Consider the following 19,685-nt stretch of genomic DNA (forward strand, 5'->3'; position numbering starts at 1 on the left):
TCAAATTCCCATATTTCAGATTTTTCCATGTTTATTTTTTTTATGCTTATACATATTACTAGATTAGCAAATGTTTTGTTCTTTCTTTTTAATGTAGTCATAGTCTGCATACAGTTCTTCTCCTTGCACTGACATTTTCCCAAGTCAGTACATCTAGGATAGCAGTTTGCAAACTGGCTATCCATTATAATCACATGGAAAAATTTTTAAAATATTCCCATATCTACATCAAGATATATCATTTAGAAAATATCATTTAGGACTTCTGTACCATTGCTGGATATATACAAAATCTCAAATTATGTTCCCCAAATTACCTAATTATCACAAAAAGAGTGACCTCAGTAAAGGAAACTGGACACCACCTTAATCATGTTATCAAAGGTGACAATTAATATTGGGACAAAAATGACATCAGTGTGCCTTCTTGATATGATGCATTGAAAGCATATAACATCACTCTTCTGGCATTCTTACCAAAATGCATAAACTGGATCTAGTCATGAGGATAGCTAGACAAATTTAGCTATTGAAGGGCATTCTGCAAAATAACTAGCTTAATTTACAGGGCTAGATTCTTTGTTGTTTTTTTAATACCTTTATTGTGGTATGATTTCTGTACAGTAAACTACACATATTTCACATGTACAATTTGATGAATTTTGATAGATGTATACACCAATGAAACCACCACCACAATCAAGATTGCTAATACTTCCATCATTCCCCAAGAGGTGCAAATTTCGAATTCCCAATTTATCCCTTCCAACGCTCTTCACCCCTGGAAACCGTAAGTTTTGTTCTCTCTGTCTGTAAGTCTGTTTCTGATTTATAAATAAGTTCATTTGTGGCCTTTTTTTTAGATTCCACATATAAGTGATATCATATGGTATTTTTCTTTCTCTTTCTGGCTTCACTTAAAATGACAATTTCCAGGTCCATCCATGTTGCTGCAAATGGCATTGTTTCATTCTTTTTTTTATGGCTGGGTAGTATTCCAGTGTGTGTGTGTGTGTGTGTGTGTTTGTGTATCTCCCTCAAATCTTTATCCAGTCATCTGTTGATGGACATTTGGATTGTTTGTGTCCTGGCTATTGTAAATACTACTGCTGTGAATATTGGGGTGCATGTGTCTTTTCGAATTGTATTTCCTCCAGATATATGCCCAGGAGTGGGACTGCTGGATCATATGGTAAGTCTATTTTTATCTTTTTAAGGAATCTTAAAAAATGTCCTCCATACTGGCTACACCAAACTGCATTACTACCAGCAGTGTAGGAGGGTTTTCTTTTCTCCACACCCTCTCCAGTATTTATTGTTTGTGGGCTTTTTAATGATGGCCATTCTGATTGGTGTGAGGTGATATCTCCTTGTGGCTTTAATTTGTTAGAGAAATGCAATTGGTGATGTTGAGCATGTTTTCATGTGCTTGTTGGCCATCTGGATGTCTTATTTGGAGAGATGTCTATTTAGGTCTTCTGTCCACTTTTTTATTGAGTTGTTTGTTGTTTTGATATTAAGCTGTATGAGCTATTTGTATATTTTTGAAATTAGTCATTTATCAGTTACATCATTTGCAAATATTTTCTCCCATTCTGTGGATTGTCTTTTCATTTTGTTGATGGTATCCTTAGCTGTGCAAAAGCTTTTAAGTTTAATTAGATCTCATTTGTTTATTATTCTAGGAGCTGGTTCAAAAAATACTGCTGTGATTTATGTTAAAGAGTGTTATGCCTCTGATTTTCTGTAGTTTTATAGTAGCTGGTCTTAATTTAGGTCTTTAATCCATTTTGAGTTTATTTTTGTCTTTGGTGTTAGAAAATGTTCTAATTTCAGTCTTTTACAGGTAGCTGTCCAGTTTTCCCAGCACTACTTGTTGAATAGACTGTCTTTTCTCCATTGTATATTCTTGCCTCCTTTGTTACAGATTGACTATAAGTGTGTGGGTTTATTTCTGGACTTTCTATCCTGTTTCATTGACCTATGTGTCTGTTTTTGTGCCAATACCATACTGTTTTGATTACTGTAGCTTTGTAGTATAAAGACAGGGAGGAGATTCTTTGAAAAAGTAAACTGAAAGAAATACAAATCTTTCTTCTATTTAGTGGGTACTCATAGGTATTTACTGAACTGAAGCTAGTTCAGTAAGGTCAAAACTAGTTCCCAGTTGGTCTCTACCCAGATCATATTTGAGGAACCTGTGAGATTTTGAAGCTGATGATACAGAGCAAGCTGCTCTCCTTGAAACCACCTCATGGTGCAACCTTCAGAGCTGGACCTCTCTTTCAAAAGGATACAGGACTGACCTAGGTGGAAGGGCAGAAGCTGGGATTCTGGAAGTCTGAGTTATGATAAGAGTAAGATAGGATAAGACAGAATCAGATAGGATCACTACTGTGGAAATCCTTTGGCGTAAAATGTTACAAATTTCTACACCATCACAAGAAAGTAATATCCTAATTATCCTATTATCATGTGTGTTGCATTACAAGATTAACACTTTGCATTGACTGAGAACAGAGTTTTCTCACCTTCCTTATTGATAACCTTCTGAAGTCAGAACCTCAGATCCTACCACCTCCTTCTCCTCTCGTGATCTAGTCCCTTCTCTTCACCCTCCTCCTCTCCCTGAAGCCCCAGTTTTATTACTGGAAGCACAGTCATCTCTTCCTTAAAAAGCCCCATGGTCTCCTGCAGATAAGTAATGAAGTCTTGTCACCTATGGCCATAGTATATCTCATCCTACAGCCTCACCCCCAGCATATCTTCCTTGTTGATGTATATTTTACTTTCACAATTTGAATGCTGAATTTAGCATCATAAAATTGAGCTGCCAAAAGAAGTAGCTGGTGACATAAAAATGGCAGAGAAGCTTTCTCCAGGATCACATTGTCTTTGTTTCAGTGTTTCTCTAGCTTATCACCAGCAGTCAAGGGTTTTTATACTTGGGGGCAAAGAACAAGGTAGTTTCAGCTAATTCCCTCCACCCTTAAACGTTTTCATTTTAGTATTAATTAAAATCCATTTGAGACGAGGCATATGACTCTGATGGAGGGCTGACTAGGACAGATTCTGGACTCTCCATGCCAGTTCAAGGTGACAACAAAAAAAGCTGCCAAAAACTCGTAGCATGGCCTTAGGCAAGCTATTTGAGCTCTCTGGGCCTCTGTTCCATTACCTGTAAGACAAATGATAATTTTGGAGTGTGAAATTACCTTCAGCTCTGGCACTTCTAGTTCTGGCTTCAATGGGAAAGGAAATATAATTTCCTACATGCCACCTGCATGCGGTCTGGTCATATTTCATGCTCTCCGTGTGCAAATGGAGAGGGAAGGAGTACTGATGTATCAATTCCCAATAGAGGGAACCTGATCAATGCTAGGAGGAGGTGTGATTGGTTGGCCTTGTTCTCTCCTACATCTTCTGACCTGCTCAGGCTGCCGTAATAAGTACCATAGCCTGGGTGGTTTAAATAACATAAACTTATTTCTCACAGTTTCTGGAAGCTGAGAAGTCTAAGATCAGGATGCCAGCATGGTTAGGTTCTGGTGAAGGCTCTCTTCCTGGCTTACAGACAGTCATTTCACTGAGTCCTCACACAGCAAAGAGAGAGACAGAGAGAGAAGCTCTCTGGTGTATCTTCCTATAAGGACATCATTCTATCAAGGATGCCTCACTGTCATGACGTTCTCTAAACCTAATTGCTTTTCAAAGGCTCCATCTTAAATACCATTGCATTGTGGGGTTAGGGCTTCAAAATATGAATTCTGGGGAGACACAATTCAATCAATAGCAGGAATAAGGTGAAATATTTAATCTGCAAAATAGGCATACAAAGCTCTGTTCTACATAATTCAAAGAATTCTTACAAAACAAAATTTCACTTGAACACTTTCAGGTTAACCCACATAGGTCAAGGTGTCAGAAAACTTTAAAGCATTATCATTAACTCTTATTTCTGCACCTGCTTTATTTGAGCAAATGGAGTGCTTTTCCCCCAAAATTTAAAAATCTCCTTGACACAAGGATAATTGTTTCTCCATAGTATCGTCCACAGCACATAACACAGTACAGGCACATAACTGTATGAATTGCGGAAAGGAGGGAGAGAGAGAGGCTTCCAAGGTCCTTTTCTGGTGGGTCTCACTGTGCTGGTAGAGGCTAGCACTGTCCATTCTCCCTGTCGTTTGTCCTTAGGATTTAATTTTTCTGATGAACTGATACCAACATTTTTAAGAATCCCAAAGTTCAAAAATACCACCAGGATAAAGCACATTCTTATTTCAGGAACATAATAAACAGAAGATAAGCAAACTAAATTTTAAACAATCTGATATCCCTATTGAATAGTCAGATTCACTTAATATCTAATACTAGTCACTTTAAATACACATTTTAAATGTGTGCCTTGGCAAAATTTGACTAGGTCTTCACATTCTGACACTCTGAGTCATCCCCTAATGGTCAAAGTTGAATGAGAGTGAGACTCCCAGCCACCTGTAGGTTGTCTTAACCAGTGTCTGAAGTGCTTGGATCTCTTTCCTGAGTCCCTATAGTTACTAGTGAGAAATATTAAAATTGTAACATGAAGCATCATCTGCGTTAATCTCTCACCTGATGGAGGATCTTCTACTACATCCTCTAATGATGGTAATTTAGTCTCCAGTGTGGAACTCTCTGGTTTATAAGATACTTCACCCATTGTTGGATGTTCTTATACTTAGGAAGCTCCTTGTCTTATTGAGACAAAATTTTCTTCCCTATGATCTTTGCTCTTTTATATTAGTTCAGCCATATATAAGATCATTAATATTCAGTGATAAAGGTTTTATTTCCAAACCATGAGAAAACGTTTGGTAGTCCTTAGAAACTTTATAAACACACATAAACAAATTTGAAAGAGGGAGATGGTTGAACATATTAGGTATAATCTCACTCTCCAAACATAATTACTCTTAAATTTTAAGTATACGTTCTTGCAAGTTTAAAAAATAATTTGGCCTTTTAAAAAATGTTATTATACTGCAACACTCTTCTGCAGGTAACCCCCCCACCACACACACACACTTAACAATACAATATCAGCATGCAGGATATCAATATATGTTCTTCTGCATGTGATTATTAAATGTTTCATTGTATAGTTGTATAATAATTATGTAGAACTACTCATACAGGGTTTATTAAATAATGAAAACTATTCTATGAAATGCTAATCTATTTTGGGTATTCTGTATTCCAATGATGTTTGCCTAATTTTTGTCTTAGGTTAAAATGCTGGTATTGGGATTACTGACTAAAATTTTTTTCTTGATTGTTTTTAAATAGCTATGGCATTTTACCTCAGTTTTATATTATTGTCTAAATGAGATAATTATTTTATGTATTTATCTACATTTGTAAAAAAAAAATGCTGTACTAGAGAGGTCCAAGTAAAAATATTTCTAGCAGAATTCTAGATATGAATCTCTAGGTTGACTCATTGAACAGTCGAGGGCTTCCATTAACTGTGTATATATAGAATAATGTCCTTAAATGTCACTGATGTTCGTCCAAGGAGAATCATATTTTATAAATAAGAGTCACCATGAGACTCAACAACTAATAATTTCTGTAATGAATTTTTGTCCTATTTTCTAAAATTATAACAGCAATATATTATTGTGAAATGCTAGTATAAGAATACATAGTTCATTTTCTTCCCTGGCTTTTCTTCCTTCCCTGTTAGGTGCATTTCAAAATCATATGGTCACACAATATTAGGTGGCAAAAAAAGAGAAACAGAACATTTCATTTTAGAGTATAATTCATACTAGCTCCTAAGAATCGCATCTAATTTTTCTCCTTCCCTCTCTGAATGAATGAACAAATGAACTTCTAGGCACTTTCAAACCATCTTTTTAATAATTAGCTATGGAGTTTTGACAACTGTTCTTGCTAGGTGGAATTATTCCATGTTTTATTGTTAGAGTTGCCTGATAATGGTGTGTATTCACTTACATTTATTATTAGACTTGTATTTTCTTACTTGTTTTGGTTCATATTTAATAAAACATTAGTTATCCACACTCTTTCATAGGAGTAGAACCAAGATCATAGACTATCAGTGTAAAAGGGGGGTCTTACAAAGCATCTCATCTAGTGTTGGAATTTTTATTTAATATGGAGTCCAGGGATGGACTGTGGCTTAAGTAAGGTCACAGGTCAGTCAGCGGTAGAGCCTGGACCAGATTCCAGATCATTGTGCTTTTTAGCTTATTGCTTTTTCTCCACTCTCTGCCCCCTTCTTTTTTTCTTTTTTTCCTTAAGTACTCTTGGTTAAATCAATGATTTTGAATCATTTATTGCATCTTCTAAATAATCTTTTTCCTTTCTCTTAATTTGTCCTTTTCGCTTTCCTTCACTATAAAAACTTGGAAGAATCAAAAGAAGGCCTCAGATCCTTCCTGCTCTCACAATTCTGTCCTCTTAGGATTATACACATACTATTGTATGTCATAACCAAGAAGGCTCTTGCCTAATTTGGATTCTAGGAATGTATACGCTCTGCCAAGCCTTTCCTCGGTGCTCACTTTCCCCTGTGTTAAGTTGTACCCACATGCACTGTCTCCTTTAACGTAATCTGCACAACACTCCCATTAAAGAGATAGTATTATATCTAATTTATACATGTGGAAAACTGAATCTCAGAGAGGAAAGAAACATTTACATTTTACAGATAATGTATAATGGACCTAGAATCTGAGGAGCAGTCTGTCAGATTCAGAGACAGCTTGATTTCTTCCCTCTAGAGTTTGGTGTGTATGTGTGCATGCGCACACGCATATATGCCTGAGTCTCTGTGTGAATGCATGTGTCTGAGTCCACATATATATTATGTTTACGTCTGGAATGCGTGCATCCATACACATGCCTAAACAGGTGTGTTAGGACAGGGGAGAGATGATCTTGTCATTTCAACGGATGTGGCTCTGATAAGAAGAGGAAGTGCCCTTTGACTAGTCTGAGCATCTCTCAACACAAGAGTAATGCCTATTCTCAGTCTTTTCCAGAGGGAGAATGTCCTCTCGTTTCAGTTTTCATAGGAACATCTATCCTTAGCACACCATTTATGAGACACATTCTGTCAGGGGGCAGGTGCATGGGCTCACTGCAGTTAATCTCTTTCTCACCCCACACTTCTGAGAGTGAGAAATGAAAGGGCATTAGAGGGATAGAGATACAACCCAAGAAGGGGCCACATAAAATGTTACCTTTTGGCTCAACACACTGGTCCATTCGTGAGTCCTAGTCCTGAGCTCCCATCTCAGCAGGGCAGGCAGGGTATATTGCTAGCTGAAACTCACTCTCCATTATTCTGTAGGAGTATTGGCTAAAACTTTTCTGAAAGCTAAGATTTTATGCCAAATGTTTTTTCTTACCCCATATGTTACATGTAAGATGAATAAATGCAAAGAAAAGAGGTGAACTATTGGTAGAATGTAAACTTTGGAGTCAGAGATTTCAGTGTGAGTCCCCACACTGCCATGTAATAACCTGAAGTGAGATTAAGTCACATAACCTTTCTGGGCTCCCATTTGTAGCATAAGCATCCTGACATGTTTCTTGAGGTTTGGGGGAATGTTGAATGAGTTAAATACATATACTGCTTAACATAGTACTTGGCACATAGTGAGTTCTCAGTGCTGATAATGATATAAATTGAAAATAATTAGAACATTTCCCCCATCTATCATTTATCTTCCCACATATAATTTACAGAGCACATTCACATGCCACTTTTTCCTCAGAGCAGTCCATTCAAGTAGGCATGCACTCTTGTTTCCATTTGCAGACAGGTTTCATAAATTGAATGCATGGTGTGGATAGACTTCATCCAATGCTCTTTCTATCACAACAGCTGCCACCAGGAGGAGAGGATAGTGGCCCTCCTTGCCCTGGTACATGCTGGATGGCTCTATTAGGGACTGCCTCAGAACGAGCCCCTGCTCTTCCACAGTAGGACAGATGGTCTGAAGGAATAAGACCCTAAAGACCAGAATCCTTCCAGTCCATGGTAATAAGCACCTTGGGGAAAAATTTCAATTTTGTTTAACTTTTCTGATAAATTTCAGGGTATTTGTTCTGTTGACTTAGTTTCTTCGGGGGAAAAAATGATTCTTTTTCTCTATGAATCAGGAAAGTAAGTTATGGAGAAAGTTGGTGCAATTCCAAGGCTTGAATCTGATTTTCCATCGAGCAGGTGGTGAGCTAGGAAATGCTATGGGATTATTTCAAGTGTTCACAGAAACATACAGAAAAAGGCTTTGTTGGGGAAAGAGACTTTTCCCCCTCCTACCCTTTTTTAGTTCTTTTGATTGTTAAAATAACTAAATTGACACAGGACAGATTAACAGGAGAAAAAAAGCAAATGTAATTTGTATGTATGGAGGTCTCACTGAAATAGGACCCAAGAATGGCCAAAGCAGGCAGCTTTTACATTTTTATGACAGAGAAACAAGAAACCTATGAAGAGTCGATAAGATAAACTTAAGCTTGGGTACTTCGTTAGTGAAGAATCTAAACAGATTTTGAGTTTGGGGTAGTAAATTAGTAAAGGACTGCTTTTCTAGCTTCTGGTACTGGGAGGGTGCCGTTCACATGGGAGATTTATTTCCTGCTTTCAGGGAGACAGACGACGTTCAAAGTGCCCTTCTTGCACCAGCTGTTTCTTAAGTAACTTTAATTCAAAATAATCAATATGCCACTTGGGCAAAGCTTGGGGTGGTCTGCCCTGAGCCCCAACAGCTTGTTCAGGGAAGTGAGGTTCATACAGTAAAATGCAGATATCCTTCCCTAGTGTTCTCATCAGGCTTGGGTAATTTGTAGAACTCATCAGGCTTGGGTAATTTGTAGAAATAAGGAAAAATAAACAGGTTGTGGGATTTATTCCCTCAAAAGGTGAGAGAAAAAAATGACACAAAACGGAGATACAATGGGAATACGAGAAATTATGTCAGCTTTGTCAGGAAGAAGGCATTAATCTGCATATTCTTGATTTTTCTTCTCTGCATACATTTCGTATGTTTTGTCTAGAAATAGCCTACCCTCATTCTTGCCTTTATATCTGCCAGGACATGTTGCTGGGTATGTGTTTTTTAAGCAGCTCTAAGAATATGCCTGGCAGTAATATTTTCCCCTTAGCGACTATTTCCCATTAGGGTCAACAGTGGCTGTAGACTGTAGACTGTTTTTTATGCATCTCCAAGACAGTATACCACTAGTCTGAAGGGGGTGTGTGTACACATGTATATTCCAATGGCATTTCTTCTTTTCTAGTACCATGGTCTGGCTTGAATCCATAGATACCGAGTTAATATGACCTTTCCTAGATCTTCTGCTTGGTAAGCATTGTCTTACTGAATCCTCACAACAATGCTCTGAAGACAGTACTATTATTAATTTCATTTTGCAGATGTAGAAACTGATCTGGTAAAACAAAGCTGATTGGAAGGGAGAGCTATCAGAAAACTGATTGGTACACTTTAACACTTTTGAGGAAATGGTATAATTATTTGTTAAAGTTTTCCTTTTTCCTAAAACAGATTTGTTTTCCATGCCAGAGAAAGCAAGATGAGCTCTCATTTTTTGCTCTTTCCTCAAGTAGGAAAGTGAGATGACCCAGGATCTGACAGTGATTGTGCTGAAAGGATTTTGTGACTAACAACCTTAGGTCAGGTAGGGACATCCATCTGAAATGATGGGGAATAAAAATAGGGAAAGAGAACAGTTTATTTCAACTCCAATCAGAATAAGACCAAGTGGATAAATGTTTACCAAAAGGAACTTGTCTTTAGATAGCACTCATTCCCATAGGTATTACAAACTGAAACAGGAAATAAAAAGCTATTAAAATAAATGATCCAATAGTGTTCTTTAAACAACTATCAGCACTTGGGCAAGAAGGAAACCCATATCCTCCGTTTCTTTTGTATTCCCAAAGTTCAAACTCCTGCATCTTTCTTGGTAGGTCAGCACTAAATTTGGGTAATGACTTCTAAGTCCTTGACACTACTAGTTAAATGATTAAGTGAGATTTCCAGAAATCCTCTTTCCCATTTCCCAGTGAATTTTAGAGGAGATGTTGCACTTCTCAATCTTTTTTCTTTGCTCATGCTTCATGGAAGTGTCTGTGAAAAGGGCAAGGGGAGGAGGACAATAGAGGTCAAGTAAGAAAAAAAAAGTGGTTTACTTTCCCAGTATTGTTTCTCATTGGTACCTGGAGTTACAATTTGCTATTTAGTTTTATACGGATGGATACTTTTTAAGGAGGGAAGAGTAAAGGTTACTGTAGTGGGTGTTTTAAAAGTATATGTATACATTCAGTGTGTGTGTATATAGACACACACGTATCAATCACATTTTCTTTATCCATTCATCTGCCGATGGATGGATGTTAGGTTCCATGTCTTGACTATTGTGAATAGTGCCACAGTGAACACTGTGTGCTAGTATCTCTTTAAGACTGTGATTTCAATTCTTTTGGAAATACCCAGAAGTGAATTGATGGATCATATGGTAATTCTGTTTTTAACTTTTTTTAAACCTCATACTGTTTTTCATAGTGACTGTACCAATTTCCATTTTCACCAACAGTGTGTAAGGGTCCCAATTTTTTCCACATCTTCACCAGCACTTACAGTCTTCTGTTTATTTTTGATGATAGGCATCCTGACAGGCATGAGGTGAAATCTCACTGTGGTTTTGATTTACATTTTCTGGAAATGAGGAATTACCAATCAGCAGTCATGAAGTTTCACTTATATAAGATGGGTAAGTTCTAGAGATCTGCTGTACAGCATTGTACCCATAGTCAACAGTACTGTCTTGTACAAATGAAAATTGATTAGAAGGGTAGATCTCATGCTAAATATTCTTACCACAGTAAACAAAGAAAAGTACATGAAGGGATGTGAATCACTTTATAATTACTTTTTGTATGTCTGGAGTACGTCAATGTATGTCTCTAGTTGGTGGGATGTCTCTAGTTGGCGGTCTCTAGTCCACGCCCAAACTGCATGCATCACGACTGTTACAAGCAATACATCCAGTCTCTAGAAATAGGTAAGCTATATTTTACTTCTACATTCTTTCCTCTTCTGCTGACTTTTGCTGGCAGTAGGAAGGGTTGATTTAAATGCTTGGTTAGTGTAGCAGAAAAGTCCTGAATATGCTAAAAGTTAAAGTTTGGTAAATTAAATAAGTGTAAAGAAGGACTAATGGTTTTGAAGGACTCTGGCTTCAGTTTTCAAAGTTGTGGATGTATTTTCTCCAACTAAGGTCCTAAAGTAAGGTTTTCTTTCATTCCTTCAAATTCTTATCTCTCCCAGGAGGCTCAAAGCAAGCTATTCCCTGAAATATCTTGTCGAATTTACCCCCTAGAGAGGCTCATTCACAGGGACCAGGATTTACTCAAGAAGTCACTGGTGTATTTGCAGATCACTTGACATTCAAGTTTTGGTTTTGGCTGAGCTATTAGTGACCTGGGGGAAAAAGTTCAGTAGAAGTGGTGGTGACCCAGGAAGAAGGCAGGGACTGCTGCTGCACTTTAACAATACAGACTGGGAGCAAAAAGTGCTGAATTCTTAGGGCCTTGGAATGTGTCTGCCTCACATACCACTTTTATTCATTTACATCCACACACATACGTACTTTTCACACCAAACTGAATGTAATTCTCATCATGAATCTTACACTCCGAGATACACTTTTAAGAATGTGGTAGGCTTAAGAATTGACTTGTTAACTGCTAAGTGGGAACAGTGTAATGTAGAAACTGGTATAACAGAGTCAGGACTTGGGAAGGATGTTCACAATTCTTCCCCGAAACTTTTACCTTTTGCCTGGGTTGATGTGAGAAGATCTATCCAGGGTATGTCTATATGGTAATTGTTAGCATTATTAGAGAACTCAGCTTTAAATTATTACAATTACACTACATTTTTTGAGCCTCCCTTCATAAGAGAGATTCAGTTTGCTAAAGCTCAATTTCTATAAGTAGCTTTTTAAGAATATAGCTAGGATCTGAAACACAGTAGGCATGTGACAATGCATAAAGCAGCAACTTGGATGAAATAGTATACAGGTCATTTCTAAACCTTAAGCTGCTTTTTTGTGTGTGTGTTTTTTTAAGCTCATTCTTTTCTCAAGGCAGTTTAGTTATCTTTGACAGAATATGGTGATAATAAACTGATTTGTTATAAAAAAAAATACATGTTACTGCTGGCTGTGTGACTGTTTCATGATAAATACACAAGTACCTGATCTGGTGATGTGCTGGTGCCCTTTAACTGTTCTTGTTCTGCAGCACACAACTTGCACAGCGTATGCAATGGCTCTGTGATTTGGTGAGTGGATATAGAGAGCTAATGAGAAGCTGCCTATTTCTACTCTCATTAGTCCTGCCTGCTGAGAGTTCGGAGATGTTGAACATTTGAAGTGGTATAGATTATGTTCAGATACCTTCATCTGGTATGAAGAGGTGGAGTTCCTGGAGGTTACAGTGGTCTTTGCAGAATACATTGAGATATTGAGACAAGTGGAAAACATTTCAGGCTGTATCAGATATCATCTTATATTAGATCCAATATTACCAAGTTGAATCAAGCTTTGAGGATTAAATACTTATGAAAGAAAGATTTAAGCCTGAGAAAAAATTAATCCAATAATTTAGTTTCTCTATGACAACTGGGTTAAATTTTATTAGTGGAATATCTCAGTCAAGTTTCTTTTTATATTATTTTTTATTTTATTTTTGTTTTTTATTGAAGTATAGTCAGTTTACAATGTGTCAACTTCAGGTGAACAGCACAATACTTCAGTCATATGGGAACATACATATATTCATTTTCATAGTCTTTTTCACCATAAGTTACTACAAGATATTGAATATAGTTCCCTATGCTATACAGTATAAACTTGTTGTTTATCTATCTTATATATATTAGTTAGTATCTGCAAATCTTGAACTCCCAATTTATCCCTTCCCCGCCCCATAGCCATAAGTTCGTTTTCTATGTCTGTGAATCTGTTCCTGTTTTGTAAATAAGTTTGTTTGGCTTTTTCAGATTCCACATATAAGTAATATCATATGGTATTTTTCTTTCTGGCTTACTTCATTTAGAATGACATTCTCCAGGTCCATCCATGTTGCTGCAAATGGCATTATTTTATTCTTTTTTATGGCTGAGTAGTATTTCACTGTATAAATATACCAGAACTTCTTTATCCAGTCATCTCTCAATGGACATTTAGGTTGTTTCCGTGACTTGGCTATTGTAAATAGTGCTGCTATGAACATTGAGGTGCATGTGTCTTTTTGAATTAAGGTTCCTTCTGGATATATGCCCAGGAGTGGAATTGCTGGATCATATGGAAAGTCTGTTTAGTTTTTTGAGGCATCTCCATACTATTTTCCTTAATGGCTACACCACACTACATTCCCACCAACAGTGTAGGGGGGCTCCCTTTTCTCCACACCCTTTCCAGCATTTATCGTTCATGGATCTTTGAATGATGGCCATTCTGACTGGTGTGAGGTGATACCTCATTGTAGTTTTGATTTGCATTTCTCTGATAGTTAGCGATATTGAGGATTTTTTCATGTGCCTATTGGCCATTCGTATGTCTTAATTGGAGAATTGCTTGTTTAGGTCTTCTGCCTTTTGGATTGGGTTGTGTATTTTTTTCTTATTAAGTTGTATGAGCTGTTTATATATTCTGGAGATTAAGCCCTTGTCAGTCTCATCTTTTGCAAATATTTTCTCCCATTCCATAGGTTATCTTTTTGTTTTGCTTATGGTTTCCTTTGCTGTGCAAAAGCTTATAAGTTTAATTAGGTCCACTTGTTTATTTTTGCTTTTATTTCTATTGCTGGGGTAGATTACCCTAAGAGAACATTGCTGGTAGGCACTGTATTTCTTCACACCAACCCTAAAAGCTATTTTGCCTTAATATTACCCATTTTACAGATAGGAAACCCCAGATTTATGAAACTATTTTCCATGGTCTCTTTGATGGTAATTGTCAGACATAAACTCTAAGTCTGCCTGATATTAAAGATTTCACTTTTATTATTCTAGTTTTTTATGGTTCAGACTGTTTAGGTGTTGTTTAATCACCTAAATGATGCTGGTATTTAGTTTTGAACATATATGCATTTAGTAGGATTATTCTGAATTACTTCTATTTCAATGTATTTATATTTCAATATAATTAGGCTTTTTCTAGATACGGTGGAATCCACAAAGATGAATAGATTCCAATTTGTTTTCATGGAATTTGCATCCATTAGTTTAAGTATCTCTAAAGCAAGGCAGATTATAAATGCCATAGGACAAGAATAAACAAAGGATTAGGGGAGCCTAGAGGAGGGAGGGAGTCCTTCCAGAGAATGGGAAAGAATTTGTAAACTGGACTATAAAACAACACATTTAGAATACTGACTTGCAATTCACCACTGAGAAAATTGGTTTGATCCATAATTTGTTTTTAATTTAAAAATATCCTGGGGACAGTCTTAATTCTTCTAAAGGTTAATTACTTGATGCACTGAGTGGTATGATAAGGATTAATTGAGGTGATACCAGAGGAATGATGAGGAATTAAGAGTATTATGTGGATTTTCTGCTAGATCACTTTCCCATGAGACAGCTAAATCTGATGGCAGCCACAGTACCAAGTTCTAAATGATATTTCTAAGTAAGTTGTTTAAAACTTCATTCTAGTTATTTTGTAATCTGAAAATGTAGTAGCTAACAAAGCTTAAAAAAATAGTGCATACAGATTAAAATTATCTGTAGATAGATAGTGATTTAAAATGTATGACCTTGGGTTAGGCCCAGTGGAGGAGATTAGTCACTCTAAGCAGGAAAGGAATTGGAATTTCTCTTGAAGAAGGATCTCCTAACAGCTTATGCTTTCCATAAAATAGCTGCTACTTGTTAAAAAGCTAACATTTGCCAGAAATAGATGGAGCTGTTTTCATGATGCTTTATTCACACAAACATGTCACAGTAAAGTCAGTGTGTAAGTGGCCTCATAAATTTGATGGGATTTTGAGTCTCACTTTATAGTAATCACTTGCTTGGAGAATGTCCAAAATGTTGGTTTGAAACTGCCAGTAGAACCACTAGTTGACATCTATAAAGACATTACCCTGAAGTGGCCAGACTATCATTTTCTTCTTTAAATCTCCACAGTATTCCTCTCTTTGCTTCACCAACATTTCAGTGATTCTAGGCTATGTGAAAGTAGCTGGATTTCACACAACAAACTGGTCACCAACCCCAGTGCACCCTCTGTAGGCCCTAGAAACCAAGTCTGGATGTGGACTCTGCATTTAGACTATTTGGACCAGAGTTCACAACTCCACCTCCTACTAGGGGAGCAGTATCAGAACATTACTCCTGTTTGAAAAAATGAAGAGCATGGATGGACTTTGGAGTCAGACAGTCACACAAACCTTTGCTCAAATCTGAGCCCTTCTACTTAACTTCCCTGAAGGAAGGGCTGGGGGAAGTGGGGAAGTTGTGGAAAAGACAGATGCAGAAGACCTGGATTATGATGGGGATTCCAAGAAGGTATTGATGCTCCAAGGCTGCATTGATAACATAAGATTAGAAGGATTGACAAGGTTGATGTGGACATTCTGGTGGGATAAAAGTTGACAAGAAAGTTGACCACTTCCAGCTGTGTATCCCAGTAAATTCTCTGCAGGATTTCCCTGGATCGCTCCCAGCCACCAAGGTTTCCATCTGTGTGTGTGTGTGTTCTACACTTAGCCCACAGCATCCAATGTGAGATTGAGAGTAACAATCATTAGAGGGAAAGAGGAAAAGAAAGGAAAAATTTGTATGTGTGTTTTAATTCAGAAATCTGAACTTTAAAAACTAAAAAATATGTTTTTTGCAATCAGGGTTTATAGTAAAATGCTGCTAGGTCTTAAGACTTTGACTTTCCTGACAGCTAGTAGGTTTGAGTTTAATATTTTTAGGGAGAAGTTTACCAGGTAAAGAGTTCTGGTTGTTTCTGTGTGCATTAGTGAAACCTATTATTTGTAGGTTATTCATCAGATATCAAAGCCATGTCTTCTAAAGAGTCTTTGGAGTACAGGGGGTTCTGTGGTGGTGTATTAGAGTCTTAACTTTTTTTTTAATTGAATTATAGTCAGTTACAATGTGTCAATTTCTGGTGTACACCACAATGTCCCAGTCATACATATACATACATATATTCGTTTTCATAATTTTTTTCATTAAAGGTTATTATAAGATATTGAATATAGTTCCCTGTGCTATACAGAAGAAATTTTTGTTATCTTTTTATATATAGTGGCTAACATTTGCAAATCTCAAACTCCTAAATTTATCCCTTCCCACCCCTTCCCCCAGTAACCATAAGATTGTTTACTATGTTTGTGAGTCTGTTTCTGTTTTGTATATCTCATTAATGTCTCTTTTTTAAGATTCCACATATGAGTGATGCAACATTTTTTTTATTTAAGTGTGTTAGTTTCTGATGTACAGCATAGTGATTCAGTTACACAGACATATATTCTTTCTCAGTATAGGTTATTACAAGTTATTGAATATAGTTCCCTGTGCTATGCAGTAGGACCTTGTTGTTTATTCTGTATACTGTAGTTTCTATCTGCTAATTCCAAACTCCCAATTTATCCCCCACCTTTCCCTTTAGTAATCATAAGTTTGTTTTCTATGTCTGTGAGTTTGTTTCTGTCTTTCTCTGACTTACTTCACCTAGTATGATAATCTCTAGGTCCATTCAGGTTGCTGCAAATGGCATTTTTTCATCCTTTTTATGGCTGAGTAGTATTCCATCTTCTTTATCCAGTCATCTATTGATGGACATTTAGGTCTTGGCTACTGTAAATAATGTTGCTATGAACATTGGGGTACATGTATCTTTTCAAATTCGAGTTTTATCCAGATATTTGCCCAGGAGTGGGATTGCTGGATCATATGGTAAGTCTATTTTTAGTTTTTTGAGGTAACTCCATACTATTGTCCTTAGTGGCTGCACCAAACTACACTCCCACCAACAGTGTAGGAGGGCTCCCTTTTCTCCACACCGTCTCCACTACTTATCATTTCTGGAGTTTTTTATGATGGCCATTCTGACTGGTGTGAGGTGATACCTCATTGTAGTTTTGATTTGCATTTCTCTGATAATTAGTGATACTGAGCATCTGTTCATGTGCCTGTTGGCCATCATTTACCTCATTTTCTTTATTCAGCTTCTTTTTTTCCTCTTGTAAGTGTAGCCTCTTTTCTTCATAACACTTACACTGGAGAAATGTCTGTTTAGGTCTTCTGCCCTTTGTTTGATTGGGCTGATTATTTTGTTTTTGTTAATGAGTTGTGTGAGCTGTTTGTAGATTCTGGAAACTAAGCCCTTGTCAGTAGAATCGCTTGCAAATATTTTCTCCCAGTCTGTAGGTTGTCTTTTCATTTTGTTTATAGTTTCCTATGCTGTGCAAAAGCTTACAAGTTTAATTAGGTCTTATTTGTTTATTTTTGCCTTTATTTCTATTGCCTTGGTAGACTGACCCAGAAAAACATCGCTAGGATTTATGCCAGAGAAGAGAGAATAGGCAAAGATTCTTAACATTCCAATTTTCATTTCTGAACTAAGTGTACATATAACTAGCCTGGTTTGACTACAGTGGCCCATATGTGTCAACAAATGATTGTATCACTCCTCTCCCACCCCTTAAGATGTGGAGTTAGAATAGTCAGAACACATTTTATGTCCATTAACATCTCAAGTTATTAGCATTGGGAGTAATATTACTGAACCCTAAGGCATAGCCCATCTTTTTTTTTTTTTTTTCATACTTTCAGAGTTGCCTACTTTAGGACACTAAACTGTAAGATTTGGAGAGGGAGGGACATGGGAGAAAGGTGTAAAATGAAATACCATCATAGATCATTCAAGTCTATAGCTTCCCTCTTTTCTTGAAACAGAGCTGGGGTATAAAAAGTCATTTTTAAGTGAGTTAAATGATATATTTTTTTAATAATCACAGCACATTATTGTCTGTTTCTACTTTTTCATAATCTCTTAAACTTCATCACATACTGTTTATTTTCCCATATTATAATTCAGAATGTCATGTTAAATTTTCAGTTGACTTGCTAAAACCTGTCTGCTTCTGTCAGAGACTTGTTAACTAAAAACAGTAAGACTGCTTTTTCATTCCAACTTGATCCACTAGCTTGAACTGAAAAAACTTTTGACAAACAGCACTGTTAGCAATGAACTGAAATATCAGTGGATTTATTGAAAAATCATCTGTAGAAAATTTTTGTCTGTAGAAAATAAGCTTTTTCTCATAAGCTTGGAAGGCTTATCAGTGTTGTCCAAATTAATTCAACAAATGGTTGTATTCGTTAGAAAAGTGTGTTTGTGATTTGGGTAACGTTATGTTCAGCATATTTAATTTTAGCACTTGCCAGAGCCTTTGATAAAAACTGTGCATTAAGAATCTCCAGTGTATTTGACAACAGGAATGTTTTCCTCTTGGTCCTTATTTTAGAGCTAATGTTCAGTGGAGGACATTTGAGAAAGCTGATGTAGACGGCTTACTTTCATATCGATTGTTTCAACCTAATGAGTAGGATAGGCACATAACTAACCTTTAAAAGAATATTATGACTATAATTGGCAACTTCTTGTCTTTGTCAGAGTCTTTGATGGATCAAGGGATTAAGCCTTAAAAAAAAAAAAAAAACCAGCCTTGGACTGTATACTCTCACTGTTGTCTACGCAGTAATTCTTCTTCCAAATAGCAATGTTTGGTGTTTTTCCTGGGGGTGGGGATGGCAGTGAAGTGTTAATTGTTATACTTCTGTTGCCCCTTTTATAGTTTCTCTTGCAGCTAAGGAGGGTCAGGTAACTCAGTTATGGTCAATAATACAGAATGGGAACACTGTTAGTAAAGGCTGAGAGCATCCTGAAGGAGACAGAGCTCTGAGGTACCAGACCTTTCCATTTGTACTTGTATTGAATGTGTTTAGACTCCTTGTGAAGGTAAGGTGAGGACAAAGGATGAAGACAGCAGGGCAGGAGGTGGAAAAAATGGTTTTCCTAATGGCGTTGCTGAGCTACTGCCCTAAGTGTGGAGGTGCTCAACTCCAGACTGCTGTAAATCATGAATGTCTTCACAGTAGGTATCTACCTCTTAGGTGACTTAAAATATCCTCTCTCCTCTGTCTCTAGAGAGTTGTGAGTATTCCCTGATGTGAGCTACTTTTACCTCATTTTCTTTATGCAGCCTCTTTTCTTCATATTGTAAGTGTTCAAAGACAACAGGGACCTTTGTTTGAATGTTTGAAGCATGATTAGTAAAGTTGAAACTTTTTCTAACATGCAGCATTCAAATAGTTTGTATTTTGACTTCTCACTTTTTTTGGGTGATGGCCATGCAGGCCAAAGATCCCTAAGAAATTTACCTGTGTTCCTCCAAGCCAGCAGAGTAGGACCTGTACTTTTTTTTTTTAATAAAATAAAGAAAAAAATAGAAAGCATGTACATACAATGCAGCTAATAAATTCAGGTCATCATTTACTTTAAAAAAGAATTATTGGTTAAAGGTTTGAATTCCTTGGGACTATTTCAAATAGGAT

At 36.8% G+C, this 19,685-nt stretch overlaps 1 long non-coding RNA gene across 1 annotated transcript in view; it reads left to right on the forward strand.

The window, feature by feature from the left end:
• Nucleotides 1-538: 538 nt before the first annotated feature.
• The window catches only part of LOC135321871 (uncharacterized), a 44,247-nt gene continuing 25,100 nt past the window's right edge, over nt 539-19,685 (forward strand). Inside the window, exons 1-2 of the long non-coding RNA XR_010382055.1 lie at nt 539-790; nt 1,158-1,192. This is a non-coding gene — a long non-coding RNA (uncharacterized LOC135321871). The remainder of the gene's footprint in view (nt 791-1,157; nt 1,193-19,685) is intronic.

The sequence above is a fragment of the Camelus dromedarius genome, chromosome 8 (genome assembly GCF_036321535.1).
Source record: "Camelus dromedarius isolate mCamDro1 chromosome 8, mCamDro1.pat, whole genome shotgun sequence".
Classification (NCBI taxonomy): domain Eukaryota; kingdom Metazoa; phylum Chordata; class Mammalia; order Artiodactyla; family Camelidae; genus Camelus; species Camelus dromedarius.